This window comes from Salvelinus namaycush, chromosome 9 (assembly GCF_016432855.1).
Source record: "Salvelinus namaycush isolate Seneca chromosome 9, SaNama_1.0, whole genome shotgun sequence".
In the NCBI taxonomy this organism is placed as follows: domain Eukaryota; kingdom Metazoa; phylum Chordata; class Actinopteri; order Salmoniformes; family Salmonidae; genus Salvelinus; species Salvelinus namaycush.
This window is the reverse complement of record NC_052315.1, coordinates 34,579,248-34,595,551: the sequence shown is the minus strand read 5'-3', so window position 1 is coordinate 34,595,551 and position 16,304 is coordinate 34,579,248. Positions and strand designations below refer to the sequence as shown.

At 42.0% G+C, this 16,304-nt stretch overlaps 1 protein-coding gene across 1 annotated transcript in view; it reads right to left on the bottom strand.

The window, feature by feature from the left end:
• Positions 1-16,304, bottom strand: part of LOC120053257 (SH3 and multiple ankyrin repeat domains protein 3-like) — a 275,026-nt gene that overhangs the window by 82,101 nt on the left and 176,621 nt on the right. The window lies entirely within an intron of this gene.

Below are 16,304 nucleotides of genomic sequence, written 5' to 3'. Positions count from 1 at the left end.
GATGTCAGGGACAAGATTGTAGACCTACACAAGGCTGGAATGGGCTACAAGACCATCGCCAAGCAGCTTGGTGAGAAGGTGACAACAGTTTCTGTGATTATTCGCAAATGGAAGAAACACAAAAGAACTGTCAATCTCCCTCAGCCTGGGGCTCCATGCAAGATCTCACCTCGTGGAGTTGCAATGATCATGAGAACGGTGAGGAATCAGCCCAGAACTACACAGGAGGATCTTGTCAATGATCTCAAGGCAGCTGGGACCATAGTCACCAAGAAAACAATTGGTAACACACTACGCCGTGAAGGACTGAAATCCTGCAGCGCCCGCAAGGTCCCCCTGCTCAAGAAAGCACATATACATGCCCGTCTGAAGTTTGCCAATGAACATCTGAATGATTCAGAGGACAACTGGGTCACCGTGTTGTGGTCAGATGAGACCAAAATGGAGTTCTTTGGCATCAACTCAACTTGCCGTGTTTGGAGGAGGAGGAATGCTGCCTATGACCCCAAGAAACCATCCCCACCGTCAAACATGGAGGTGGAAACATTATGCTTTGGGGGTGTTTTTCTGCTAAGGGGACAGGACAACTTCACCGCATCAAAGGGACGATGGACGGGGCCATGTACCGTCAAATCTTGGGTGAAAACCTCCTTCCCTCAGCCAGGGTATTGAAAATGGGTCGTGGATGGGTATTCCAGCATGACAATGACCCAAAACACACGGCCAAGGCAACAAAGGAGTGGCTCAAGAAGAAGCACATTAAGGTCCAGGAGTGGCCTAGCCAGTCTCCAGACCTTAATCCCATAGAAAATCTGTGGAGGGAGCTGAAGGTTCGAGTTGCCAAACGTCAGCCTCGAAACCTTAATGACTTGAAGAAGATCTGCAAAGAGGAGTGGGACAAAATCCCTCCTGAGATGTGTGCAAACCTTGTGGCCAACTACAAGAAACGTCTGACCTCTGTGATTGCCAACAAGGGTTTTGCCACCAAGTACTAAGTCATGTTTTGCAGAGGGGTCAAATACTTATTTCCCTCATTAAAATGCAAATCAATTCATAAAAGTTTTGACATGCGTTTTTCTGGATATTTTTTTTGTTATTCTGTCTCTCACTGTTCAAATAAACCTACCATTAAAATTATAGACTGATCATTTCTTTGTCAGTGGGCAAACGTACAAAATCAGCAGGGGATCAAATACTTTTTTCCCTCACTGTACCACCACAAACCGATGCTGGCACTAAGACAGCACTCAACAAGCTGTATAAGGCCATTAGCAAGCAAGAAAATGCTCAACCAGAGGCGGTGCTCATGGTGCTCAGGGAATTTAATTTCTACCAGCATGTTACTGTACATGTGCAACCAGAGGAAACAAAACTCTAGACCACCTTTACGCCAGACACAAAGACATGTACAAAGCTCTCACTCACCCTCCATTTGGCAAACCTGGCCATGACTCTATCCTCCTGATTCCTGCTAACAATCAAAAACTAAAAGAGGAAGTACCAGTGACTTGCTCAATACAGAAGTGGTCAGATGACACAGATGCTAAGAAACAGGACTGTTTTGCTAGCACAGACTGGAAAATGTTCCGGGATTCTTCCGATAGCATTGAGGATTACACCACATCAGCTACTGTCTTCATCAATAAGTGCATTGATAATGTCGTCCCTACAGTGACCGTAAGTACATACCCCAACCAGAAGCCATGGATTACAGGCAACATTCGCACTGAGCTAAAGGGTAGAGCTGCCACTTTCAGGGAGCGGGACTCTAACCCAGACACTTATAAGAAATCCCGGACAACTGTGTGATCACGCTCTTCATAACCAATGTGAGTAAGTCCTTTAAACAGGTCAACATTCACAAGGCCGCAGGGCTAGACGGATTACCAAGGCAGCAGGGACTCTTCCTGGGGTCCAGCAAAATTAGGCAGTTTATAAATGTTTTTCATTCACACCAGACCACGCAAACCCCGGTGTAAGCTAAGGTTGCAAATGCTTGAATTTCTAAGACCAAAACATGCCGGGTGACGCTGGTGTGTGAAGTAGTTTAAACTACAACTCTACCAAAGGACAATACTATACCACGTGGAGCATTGGCTACATGGCTGGAAATGGTTAAACTCTGAGGCTATTGATCCCTACAGAATAAGAGTAAATCTTAGACATATAATTACTGCAGCTAGAAATTACGTAAACCTAGGATGAGAATACAGACAAACGCCAAAACATCTATTCTATGAGAACATTTCCGAATGGTACTCTAAAGTATCCAACCTAACAACCACAAAATACTTTGATCCTTGGGGAAACTGTATAAAATAGGCTGTATAAAATTACATTAAAAAAATGATGACTTAGAATTAAAAAGTAAAGACATGAAAAATGCCCTATTAGGCTGTACAGTCATTAGGCTATACAGTGCCTTTGAATTCACTTTTAGAAACACGGGTTTGGCCAGTCTTTGGTTTGAGGACCATGTGTTGAGCTATGCTTGCCTAGTTTGTTAATTTAGCCTAGCAGATGCTCTTCTATTCCCATGCCCTAATCACAGACAACACAAATCTATTTTGTAACAAAAGTATCATGGAATAAATTGAATAAATTAGAAAATGATAGTTTCCGAATGAAAACAAGTTACAAGTGCATTTAGGCCTACCTGATGATATGGGGCTCCTATGTTAAAAAACAAATGGCTTTTTCTCGAATTCATTGATGATCAAATACTTCAGTTGTAACTGCTTCTGTTGAGCTACATTTTTACAGTTGATAGACAACTTTAGCACTGTACCAAACTTAGACTATCCTCTTTTTTAACAATAGCCTGTATAGATATCCAAACCGCTCTGGTGCTGCAGCATGAGCTCATTCATTGTCATGCTCTTTTGTGGTATTAAAATATTCTGCTTGGCCTCCCAAGTGGCGCAGCAGTCTAAGGCACTGCATCGCAGTTGTGACCGGGACTCCCGGCTGTGACCGGCACAATTGGCCCAGTGTCTTCCGAGGTAGGGGAGGGTTTGGCCGGGGGTGCTTTACTCGGCTCAATGCACTCTAGCAACTCCTTGTGGTGGGCCATGCGCCTGCAGGCTGACTTCAGTCGTCAGTTGAACGGTGTTTCCTCCGGCACATTGGTGCAGCGAGCGGGTGTTAAGAAGCATGGCTTGGCGGGTCATGTTTCCGAGGACTCATGACTCGACCTTCACCTCTTCCGAGCCCGTTGGGGAGTTGCAGCGATGAGAAAAGACCATAATCACAAAATTACACATCTCCAAGCTGTGTAAGAGCTATTTGACCAAGGAGGAGAGGGATGGAGTGCTGCATCAGATGACCTGGCCTCCGCAATCGCCCGACCTCAACCCAATTGAGATGGTTTGGGATGAGTTGGACTGCAGAGTGAAGGAAAAGCAGCCAACAAGTGCTCAGCATATGTGGGAACTCCTTCAAGACAGTTGGAAAAGCATTCCAAGTGAAGCTGGTTGAGAGAATGCCAAGAGTGTGCAAAGCTGTCATCAAGGCAAAGGAAGGCTACTTTGAAGAATCTAAAATCTAAAATATATTTTAATATGTTTAACACTTTTTTGGTTACTACATGATTCCATATGTGTTATTTCATAGTTTTGATGTCTTTACTATTATTCTACAATGCAGAATATAGTGAGAAAAAAAAAAGAAACTTGAATGAGTAGGTGTCCAATCTTTCGACTGGTACTGTATATGATTATGCTTGTCTCCAATCATGTAAAATAATGTAGTATCGCATGAAATGCATTTATAAAAGGCAATTTTTTCTCAGACTGCAAATAAGATCATAGATTCATGCAGTGCTTATAATATAATGGAAATCTTTTCACCCCTTCCGCGTTGGAATGCGAATCCACATTCTTCTGACTACCTGCTGGCTAATGTTATTGTCTATCCTAGGAGTGAGGGTAAATGGTGCATTAGGCATGTTCTCTGCTATCCACAATGTTTACATTTTCTTTTGGGTATGGGGGGGGGATCACTTGTTTAGTGTTTTCAAGCGGTCAGGGAGGGTCAGGTAAACATTTATTTCATTGGTGTGTCTGTCTGTCTGTGTGTGTGTGTGCATGTGTGTGTGTGTGTGGCCAGACAGTGTTCCAAACAAAGCGAGGGGATTAGCAGCCAAACGGACCAATGAACTGTCACCTTTTGATGATGTGGATTATGCTGTGTAAGGATCGATGTTGGTTCCGCCATGTACTCCTTTGATGTGGATTCTCCACGCTGGATTCACACCAGGCGAAAAGGGTCCATATCAGGGAATATGTTTACATGACACTTTTACATATTCTAGAGCAGTGGTTCCCAAATGTTTTATAGTCCTGTATCCCTTCAAACATTCAACCTCCAGCTGCGTACCCCTTGTAGCACCAGGGTCAGCACACTCTCAAATGCCATTTTTTGCCTGCCACACACACACTATACAATACATTTATTAAACATAAGAATGAGTGTGAGTTTGTCACAACCCGGCTCGTGGGAATTGACAAAGAGCTCTTATAGGACCAGGGCACAAATAATAATATAATAATAATGAATAATTTTGCTCTTTATTTAACCATCTTACATATAAAACCTTATTTGTTCATCAAAAATTGTGAATAACTCACCGCAGGTTAATGAGAAGAGTATGCTTGAAAGGATGCACCAATGTTGGGTTGTATTGGAGAGAGGCTCAGTCATTTTCCACACACAGTCTGTGCCTGTATTAAGTTTTCATGGTAGTGAGGGCCGAGAATCCACTCTCACATAGGTACATGGTTGCAAAGGGCATCAGTGTTTTAACAGCGCGATTTGCCAAGGCAGGCTACTCTGAGCGCAGCCCAATCCAGAAATATATCAGTGACTTCTGATTAAATAACATTTTCACAGAACCGCTTGTTGCAATTTCGATGAGGGTCTCTTGTTCAGATATCGGTAAGTGGACTGGAGGCAGGGAATGAAAGGGATAACGAATCCAGTTGTTTGTGTCATCCATTTCGGGAAAGTACCTGCGTAATTGCACACCCAGCTCACTCAGGTCCTTCGCTATATCACATTTGACATTGTCCGTAAGCTTGAGTTAATTTGCGCACAAAAAAATCATACAATGACGAAAAGACCTGTGTGTTGTCCTTGTTAATGCAGACAGAGAAGAGCTCCAACTTCTTAATCATAGCCTCAATTTTGTTCAGCAAATTGAATATAGTTGCGGAGAGTCCCTGTAATCCTAGATTCAGATCATTCAGGTGAGAAAAAACATCACCCAGATAGGCCAGTCGTGTGAGAAACTCGTCATCATGCAAGCGGTCAGACGAGAATATTATGGTCAGTAAAGAAAACTTTACTGTAATTAAAACTCTCAACCACTCCACAAATTTCTTGTTAGCAAACTATAGTTTTGGCAAGTCGGTTAGGACATCTACTTTGTGCATGACACAAGTAATTTCTCCAACAATTGTTTACAGACAGATTATTTCACTTATAATTCACTTTCACTTATAATTCACTGTTTACATACACTAAGTTGACTGTGCCTTTAAAAAGCTTGGAAAATTCCAGAAAATTGTGTCATGGCTTTAGAAGCCTCTGATAGGCTAATTGACATCATTTGAGTCATTTGGAGGTGTACCTGTGGATGTATTTCAAGAACTACCTTCAAACGCAGTGCCTCCTTGCTTGACATCATGGGAAAATCAAAAGAAATCAGCCAATACATCAGAAAAAATTTTGTAGACCTCCACAAGTCTGGTTCATCCTTGGGAGTAATTTCCAAATGCCTGAAGGTACCACGTTCATCTGTACAAACAATAGTATGCAAGTATAAACACCATGGGACCACGCAGCTGTCATACCGCTCAGGAAGGAGACTCATTCTGTCTCCTAGATATAAACGTACTTTGGTGCGAAAAGTTCAAATCAATCCCAGAACAACAGCAAAGGATCTTGTGAAGATGCTGGAGGAAACAGGTACAAAAGTATCTATATCCACAGTAAAATGAGTCCTATATCGACATAACCTGAAAGTCCGCTCAGCAAGGAAGAAGCCACTGCTCCAAAACTGCCATAAAAAAGCCAGACTACGGCAACTGCACATGGGGACAAAGATTGTACCTTTTGGAGAAATGTCCTCTGGTCTGATGAAACAAAAATAGAACTGTTTGGCCATAATGACCATTGTTATGTTTGAAGGAAAAAGTGGGAGGCTTGCAAGCCGAAGAACACCATCCCAACCGTGAAGCACGGGGGTGGCAGCATCATGTTGTGGGGGTGCTTTGCTGCAGGAGGGACTGGTGCACTTCACAAAATACATGGCATCATGAGGATGGAAAATTATGTGGATATATTGTAGCAACATCTCAAGACATCAGTCAGGAAGTTAAAGCTTGGTCGCAAATGGGTCTTCCAAATGGACAATGACCCCAAGCATACTTCCAAAGTTGTGGCAAAATGGCTTAAGGACAGCAAAGTCAAGGTATTGGAGTGGCCATCACAAAGCCCTGACCTGAATCCTATAGAACATTTGTGGAAAGAACTGAAAAAGCGTGTGCGAGCAAGGCGGCCTACAACCCTGAATCAGTTACACCAGCTCTGTCAGATGGAATGGGACAAAATTCACCCAACTTATTGTGGGAAGCTTGTGGAAGGCTACCCGAAACATTTGAGCCAAGTTAAACAATTTAAAGGCAATTCTACCAAATACTAATTGAGTGTATGTAAACTTCTGACCCACTGGGAATGTGATGAAAGAAATAAAAGCTGAAATAAATCATTCTCTCTAATATCATTCTGACATTTCACATTCTTAAAATAAAGTGGTGATCCTTGAAGGAAAAAGTGGGAGGCTTGCAAGCCGAAGAACACCATCCCAACCGTGAAGCACGGGGGTGGCAGCATCATGTTGTGGGGGTGCTTTGCTGCAGGAGGGACTGGTGCACTTCACAAAATACATGGCATCATGAGGATGGAAAATTATGTGGATATATTGTAGCAACATCTCAAGACATCAGTCAGGAAGTTAAAGCTTGGTCGCAAATGGGTCTTCCAAATGGACAATGACCCCAAGCATACTTCCAAAGTTGTGGCAAAATGGCTTAAGGACAGCAAAGTCAAGGTATTGGAGTGGCCATCACAAAGCCCTGACCTGAATCCTATAGAACATTTGTGGAAAGAACTGAAAAAGCGTGTGCGAGCAAGGATGCCTACAAACCTGACTCAGTTACACCAGCTCTGTCAGATGGAATGGGACAAAATTCACCCAACTTATTGTGGGAAGCTTGTGGAAGGCTACCCGAAACATTTGAGCCAAGTTAAACAATTTAAAGGCAATTCTACCAAATACTAATTGAGTGTATGTAAACTTCTGACCCACTGGGAATGTGATGAAAGAAATAAAAGCTGAAATAAATCATTCTCTCTAATATCATTCTGACATTTCACATTCTTAAAATAAAGTGGTGATCCTAACTGACCCAAGACAGGGACTTGTTACTGGAATTAAATTTCAGGAATTATGAAAAACTGAGTTTAAATGTATTTGGCTAAGGTGCATGTAAACTTCCGACTTCAACTGTATGTGACATCCTATTTTCTCTCTTCATGTTGACAAATACTGACTGTATACATCACATTTCTGTGTTTTCTCAGCACATTCAAGATATAAAGCTATATTGATTCCAGATATGCTTCTCTTGGCTGATGTCCATATCTGGATCTTGATATGCTTTTTGATATGCTGAAAATAGGATGATGGATTTCTGAGTTTTAAGAACATGGTCAATAATTTGGCAAATACAAAATCCATATTTAATTTTATGCACAGATCATTTTTGGATTCCCTCTGGATATCATACATGGCATGGCTGGATATTGATTCATTACATATCCTGAGATAGGACTATGTGGACATGTTATTTTCTCTATTTGATGACACAGACTGACAGTTGGCATAAATAGTATATTATCTCAGCACGTACAATGCATATGCTCCATATCAGGACCATATCAGGATCTTGACATGTTTTTTGATATGCTAAATAATCGCAATTCATGATTCTTATTTGAGTTTTGAGGACATCTTTCATAATTTGACAAATATTAAATTCATATCATTCTTTCAGAAACTAGCTATAATTTTTTGAATTCCCTCTGGATATAGGTGTGCCAAACCACAAGCTAAAAGCACAGTAACTGGTAGCCTAGCAACAAGAATAATGTATTTTCTGCTGTTGAATTCCAAATGTCTTTTTTTAATTTGGGCGCCACAAATGAATGTGTCAACAGTGTGTGGTCGAATTGACAAAAGGAGAAACAAAGAAGTGAGACGCTCTTGAGAAAATGCTTCAAAGAAGTTAAAGGTGCAATATGCAGAAATTGCTCTGCTATTTCCTGGTTGCTAAAATTCTAATAGTTTGCGAAATTTTTGTTTGTGACAAAACAAGCAAGCAATAGTGTGGAGAATCATTGTACCGTCTAAACCGCTGTGAAATATATTTTCAATAACACAAAATATTGTATATTGTAAACCGATCTACCGCTTCTTAGACTTGCTTTCAATGAGAATGACCGATGCATAACTCACATTTCTATGTGAATTTGTCCAGGTTGCCCAAAAAGTTAAATATTGCAGCTTTAACGGTCATTTGAGATGTTTTATTTATTGTAGTAAATAGAATCACATGGTACGGTTATGTGAAATGACAATATTTTCTTACAATATCAACACAATTTTGATTCATGATTTATGCATTGACAGTTTGGAGTGGATCACAGACGAACACTACCACCATGTTGGGGTGGACTGTGAGGGACCACTGCTGACGACCCAATCTGCATCCATTGTCCATAACAAACAGAGCAGGCAGGGGTATTGTCACGACTTCTGCCGAAGTCCAAGCCTCTCCTTTGTCGGGCGGTGCTCGGCGGTCGACGTCACCGGTTTTCTAGCCATCATTGATCCATGTTTCATTTTCCATTGGTTTTGTCTTGTCTTCCTACACACCTGGTTTCAATCCCATTAATTACCTGTTGTGCATTTAACCCTCTGTTTCCCCTCATGTCTTTGTGAGAGATTGTTTGTATTTCAGTGTTGTATATATTTTTGTATTGGTGCGCGACGGGTCCTCGTACCCATTTTTGTTATTTGTTAAATTTTTTGTGTTTGGAGTACGCTTCGTTCATTGTTATTAAATAACTCCATTACACTCAGTTTGATTCTCCTGCGCCTGACTTCCCTGCCACCTATACACTCGACTCTGACAGGTATTGAGTGTGCAACTTTTATTTTCTGTTAAATAAATAAAATATCATTTTGGCAAATATTCACCTACATTTGCATCTTCACAGAAAACATGTTATTGGAGCTCTGGATTTGTTATGCGGCATTTTTAAAAACAGAAATAGCAGAGATGTGCTTTGGAAATAGCAACTTAAATATGACGTTTGCCTTTCCGTGCCTTGTAGCCTACTTCTGAATATGGTGCAAATGTATGCTCAGATATGTCACCTTCATGTGTAGAAGCACAGTCATTTTTGGCACCTGAACAGGTAAAATTATTTGGGCGTTGGACATTTGTGACTTGTTTCAGGAAACTAGGCATATGTCACGGGTCACTACCTCACAAAAGAGCCATTTGAACTAAAACTTTTAAATGTTTGATCAAAATGAGTTTTTTTTTGCATAAATGCTTTCTGGAACATGTGAACTTTCATGTGCCATCATAATAATACTGGATGCCATCTGTAAATACAAATACAATTGTTAAATTATGAGCCTAGTTGGTTTAGCCACAGAAAAAGGGACAGCAACCTTCCCGCTAGCCATGATTGGCTGAGATAATGAGTGGGCTGCACATGCCGAGAGATGAGTTTGGATTGGCCTGCCATATTGCACGCTTCTGTCTATTTGAGCTGGTCATTATGTCTAGGTAATCCTGTCTAACACGACTTTAAAATATATATCTATATATATATTGCGTTGTAGATCTTCACTTTCTGGAGGACCGAGTTTTGAAATCAGTGGAATTAGAGTATGATAGCTAAGTGTAACCGATGTGAAATGGCTAGCTAGTTAGCGGGGTGCACGCTAATAGCGTTTCAATCGGTTACATCACTCGCTTTGAGGCCTTGAAGTAGTGGTTCCCCTTGCTCTGCAAGGGCCGCGGCTTTTGTGGAGCGATGGGTAACGATGCTTCAAGGGTGGCTGTTGTCTATGTGTGAAGAGGTTGGTTCGAGCCCAGGTAGGGGCGAGGAGAGGGACGGAAGCTAAACTGTTACATAAGGAGATGGAGAAAACACCAGTCTCTGGATTACATCTTCAAACTAAGGGAAACCATGGCATCTGTGACAGGGAGAAGCGTCCATTCCATGTACTGTATATGGGTAAGATAGCCTAGCTAGCTACATTTTCAGATATTACGCATTTCTAATTTTGACAAAGTCATTTTCATTTCAAGTTAAAGTGTACTGTTAGCTAGCTTGCTAATGTTAGCTGGCTGGCTTGCTAGTATGATCTTATTATTTGTATCTCAGAGCCATTTACTTTGCTAGTTGAAACATGAAGTTAGCTAGCTAAAATTGAACCTGGTTGGTTAGCTACCTGCAGATTCATGCAGAATAGTAACGTCATGAGTTGGGACTATGGTTTAATTAGCTAGCTAGCTACATGTCTTATTAAAATACTCACATACCTTTTTTTCACACCATTGGTTAGAGCCTGTAAGTAAGCATTTCACTGTAAGGTCTACACCTGTTGTATTCGGCGCACTTGACAAATAAACTTTGATTTGATTTGAAGTAGCTAGCAAGTTAGCCAACATTAGCCAGTTAGCTTGGGTGCTTGACTGCTGTTGTTAACACAGAACGCTCAGATGGTTGGGGCTAAAGCTTAAGAGGGTGTGAACAATGCTGAATGGGTGTAGACAAAGAAGAGCTCTCCAGTAGCTACCAAAACATTCAAAGGCAATTTTCTCAAAAGTGATCAGACTTACAGTACAAGGATGATACAGTAGCAGGGAGATTTCTGAGTTCCGGATTGGATGCATGTAGAAACTGTCCAATCATGTAGAATATCCTAGCTCCGTATATGACATTAAAGACATGCGTATCTGGAGTTTGTCTACTCCTTAAACCTAATAAAATGTCAGATATCCAGAAATATATAGATAAAGATATCCCCTGATATTGAGCCTTTTCGCCCAGTAGCAGGAGATTCTCCCTCTTTCTTTCCCTCTCTCAGCCCTTTGGAAAACCATGGATAATCTACACTCCAACAAACCCTACAGTTAGAGAATGAAGGAAGAGATCAAGACAGAGAGGAGTGGGGGGGAGAAAGAGGGAGAAGAAATGAAAGAGAGGATGTGTGAAATAGAGAGAAAGGTGAGAAAGAGAATGACAGGAAATGGATATAGGGGGACAGATGGAGACAGCAGAGAAAAGAAGGAACAAGGCCTATTGCATTACCAACCTCTATAACCAATAGTGTTATATTGGTTTCTATGGTATAGATAACTCACTCACACACAACCATTCCATGTGTCCAAATTCCAACCTTTTCTCAACCATTCCCAGTTTCCTCCTAGAAACAGTGTTGGACTCCTGACAGCACTGCCCACTCTGGTTTGAGAGGAAGTGATGGCATGTTCCACGGGAAGTGGTTATATTGGCCATAGGGGCGGGCCACTGACCGGCCAAACTAATTTCACACTCCCCTTGTACCCAGAATGCCCTGGAGCTACCGCAGGGCAGACAGATGGTCAGAGAGAGAGAGCGAGAGAGCGAGAGAGAGAGAGAGAGAGAGAGAGCGAGAGAGAGAGAGAGAGAGAGAGAGAGAGACCAGTAGTGGCCAACAATAGGGAGGGGGAGAAGTAGAGAGGTAAGGAAAGGAGGGAGGCATGTGTTTCTAATGTTTTCCTTGCACCATGCCATTTGAGGACAGTCACTCTCTCCCTCAAGAGTCCTCAGGCCTTTACTGTTGTGTCAATAACATTAGCAATTTACAGACCTGTCACTTCTTACACAGATTAACATGCTAATTACAGCAGAAAAATAAACAGTAGAAGAACACAGACGGGCATCTAGGACAGAACACAGTAGGGAAACTACCCCTCCCTCCCTCCCTCTATCGATGCCTTTCATTATCCCTCGTTGGTAATACTTTACTTGACACCCAGCGTCATAACACGTTATGACACAGTCATAACCATGCCATAATATGTCATAACAGCTGACATAACTTGTCAAAACCTGTTATAATATGGTCATAACACTGTCATGACACACACAGTATATTTACACCTGTTGTGACATATATTGTGTTATTTTATGGCTGGTTATGACACCTACATAAGAGTGTAAAAACTCACAAAACCTACCACAGGAGTTATTTTATGGCATATTAAATTAACATTGTAATTATGCAAACATTGATGTCAGACATGCATCTACCCCAATGCTAGGTTGATGTCAGACATGCACCTACCCCAATGCTAGGTTGATGTCAGATATGCACCTACCCCAATGCTAGGTTGATGTCAGACATGCACCTACCCCAATGCTAGGTTGATGTCAGACATGCACCTACCCCAATGCTAGGTTGATGTCAGACATGCACCTACCCCAATGCTAGGTTGATGTCAGACATGCACCTACCCCAATGCTAGGTTGATGTCAGACATGCACCTACCCCAATGCTAGGTTGATGTCAGACATGCACCTACCCCAATGCTAGGTTGATGTCAGACATGCACCTACCCCAATGCTAGGTTGATGTCAGATATGCACCTACCCCAATGCTAGGTTGATGTCAGACATGCATCTACCCCAATGCTAGGTTGATGTCAGACATGCACCTACCCCAATGCTAGGTTGATGTCAGACATGCACCTACCCCAATGCTAGGTTGATGTCAGACATGCACCTACCCCAATGCTAGGTTGATGTCAGACATGCACCTACCCCAATGCTAGGTTGCTGATGACTGGGAATAAAGCAGGAGCAGATTTCAGCAGCAGGGCAACACACCCTCTTTTTGACTGATATAAGGGCATGTACGTGATAGGCCTATCTGGCTTATATGTTTATGATGGTAGTAATTCTTCTTGACAGTGTCAAAGTGTATTTTCTTAGTTCAAGTAAAGTGACACAGGATGGTCATAATGCTTCATGACAGTGTCATGAAGTGTCTTTTCTTCAAGTTATTTAAAATGTTCTGAAAAAACATAACTGTAAAGAATTAATTACAACAACAAAGGATTTAAGAAACACACTTTCGAAAGAATGGGAACTTCTTGGCAGTTTCCTTTCTTTATATAGGTGTCATAACCAGCCATAAAATAATTAGATATATGTCACAACAGGTGTAAATACATGGGTCATGACAGTGATATGACATATTATGACATGGTTATGACCTTGTCATAATGTGTTATGAAACTGGGTGTCAAGTAAAGTGTAACCCCCTCTTTCTGTGCAGTCTCAATACTACTGATACAGGACGGAGTCTCAGTAAGCATCTCATATGAACTGAAAATTAAGGTATCACTATACCTCTTTGTGGAGACCTAGGTACGCTAACATATATGGAAGCTACACTACCAATACCACCCTATTTTAAACACACTGATGCTGCTTGACTACCATGGCCTTCTTAAGACAGAGTGAAGGAGGGAAGAAGAGACAGAGAGCGAGAAAGAGAGAGAGAAGTCTGAGAAGCAGCCTGTGTGATGGATGGAGTGAAGTGACAGTATAGAGTATTACTGAGGGAGAGAGGGCTCGAGTCTTGTCTGTAATGCAATTGCCCTGTCAGACATGAAACTGCTGCTGCTTCTGGAGAATATCGGTAAGTACAGTATTCAGACACCTTGACTTTTTCCTAATTTTGTGACGTTACAGCCTTATTCTAAAATTGATTAAATATGACATTTTCTTCATCAATCTACACACAATACACCATAATGACAAAGCAAAAACAGATTATATATTTTTTTAACATCATTCTTAAATGGAAGAAGTTGGGAACCACCAAGACTCTTCCTAGAGCTGGCCGCCCTGCCAAACTGAGCAATCGGGGGAGAAGGGCCTTGGTCAGGGATACGACCAAGAACCCGATGGTTACTGACAGAGCTCCAGAGTTATTTTGTGGAGATGGGAGAACCTTCCAGAAGGACAACCATCTCTGCAGCACTCCATCAATCACGCCTTTATGGTAGTTTGGCCAGATGGAAGCCACTCCTCAGTAAAAGGCCCACTTGGAGTTTGCCAAAAGGCACCTAAAGACTCTCAGACCATGAGAAACAAGATTATCTGGTCTGATGACATCAAGATTGAACTATTTGACCTGAATACCAAGCGTCACGTCTGGAGGAAACCTGGCTCCATCCCTACGGTGAAGAATGGGGTTGGCAGCATCATGCTGTGGGGATGTTTTCAGTGGCAGGGACTGGGAGACTAATCAGGATTGAGGGAAAGATGAATGGAGCAAAGTACAGAGAGATCCTTGATGAAAACCTGCTCCAGTGTGCTCAGGACCTCAGACTGGGGTGAAAGTTCACCTTCCAACAGGACAACAACCCTAAGCACACAGCCAAGACAACGCAGGACTGGCTTTGGGACAAGTCTCTGAATGTCCTTGAGTAGTCCAGCATGAGCCCGGTTATCTCTGAAGAGACCTGAAAATAGCTATGCAGCGACGCTCCCCATCCAACCTGACCAGTTTTTGCTTTGTCATTACGGGGTATTGTGTGTAGATTGACAGGGGGAAAAACAATTAATTTCATTTTAGAATAAGGTTGTAATGTAACAAAATGTGGAAAAAGTCAAGGGGTCTGAATACTTTCCGAATGCACTGTACATGCACTACATGACCAAAAGTATGTGGACACATGCTTGTCAAAACATCTCATTCCAAAGTCATGGACATTAATATGAAGTTGGACCCCCTTTGCTGCTCCTCTCTTCTGGGAAGGCATTCCATGACTAGATGTTGGAGCATTGCAGAGGGGATTTGCTTCCATTCAGCCACAAGAGCATTAGTGAGGGTGGGCATGCATTGTGCACAGGGGCCTTGTCATGCTGAAACAGGAAATGGCCTTCCCCAAACTGTTGCCACAAAGTTGGAAGCACAGAATCATCTAGAATGTCATTGTACGCTGTAGCTTTAAGATTTTCCTTCATTGGAACTAAGGGGCCTAGCCCAGACCATTATTCCTCCTCCACCAAACTTTACATTTGGCACTATGCAATGGGGCAGGTAGCGTTCTACTGGCATCCGCAAAACCCAAATTCGTCCATCGTACTGCCAGATGGTGAAGCGTGATTCATCACTCCAGAAAACACGTTTCCACTGGCGGCGAGCTGTACACAACTCCTGCCGATGCTTGGCATTGTGCGTAGTGATCTTAGGGTTGTGTGCAGCTGCTGGTTCATGAAAATCAATTTAATGAAGCTCCCGACTAACAGTTTTTGCGCTGACCTTGCTTCCAGAGGCAGTTTGGAACCCGGAAGTGAGCTTCAGCACTCGGCGGTCCTGTTTTGTGAGCTTGTGTGGCCTACCACATTGCGGCGGAGCCGTTTTTGCTCCTAGAAGTTTCCCCTTCACAATAACAGCATTTACAGTTGACCGGGGCAGCTCTAGCAGGACAGGAATTTGATTAACTTACTTTTTGGAAAGGTGGCATCCTAAGATGGTGCCACGTTGAAAGTCACTGAGTTCTTCAGTAAGGCCTTTCTACTACCTATTATGTTTGTCTATGGAGATTGCATGGCTGTGTGCTCGATTTTATACACATGTCCACATACTTTTGTATATATAGTGTTGTATTCTAAAGTGTTGTATTCTACACTATAGCCAATCGCCAAAAATATTAAAATAAAGGAGGGGCATTTATTATTCCAGACTGCAGGTCGTGGTTGGAACACATATTTCCCTACTTTAATCAACCAGACCATTTTTAATTTGTGATTAAACTGTTGTGATTTAGCAAATAATATATATAGCTTGTCTACAGTTTTGTTTGTGTTTTATAGGCAGTCATTTATAGGCAGTCATGCGTGAGTTGAGGGAACGGTTGGATCGAAATTGAGTGAGAGAAAAAAGAATGCTGGGAGAAGAACAGTGATCACTCGGCTAGTTGAATTTTTTGTTGTGAGTCGCTAACAAATGGAAGTAACACGAATCAACGTGAATTAACGGTTGTCTTCGTGAGAACATTTCAGATGCCGCCTGCTGTATGACTGAGATAGAACTTTATTGCTCCCTAGTGGTCAAACCATGCAATAGGATTTGACGTGGAATTTTATGAAAGTTTCTC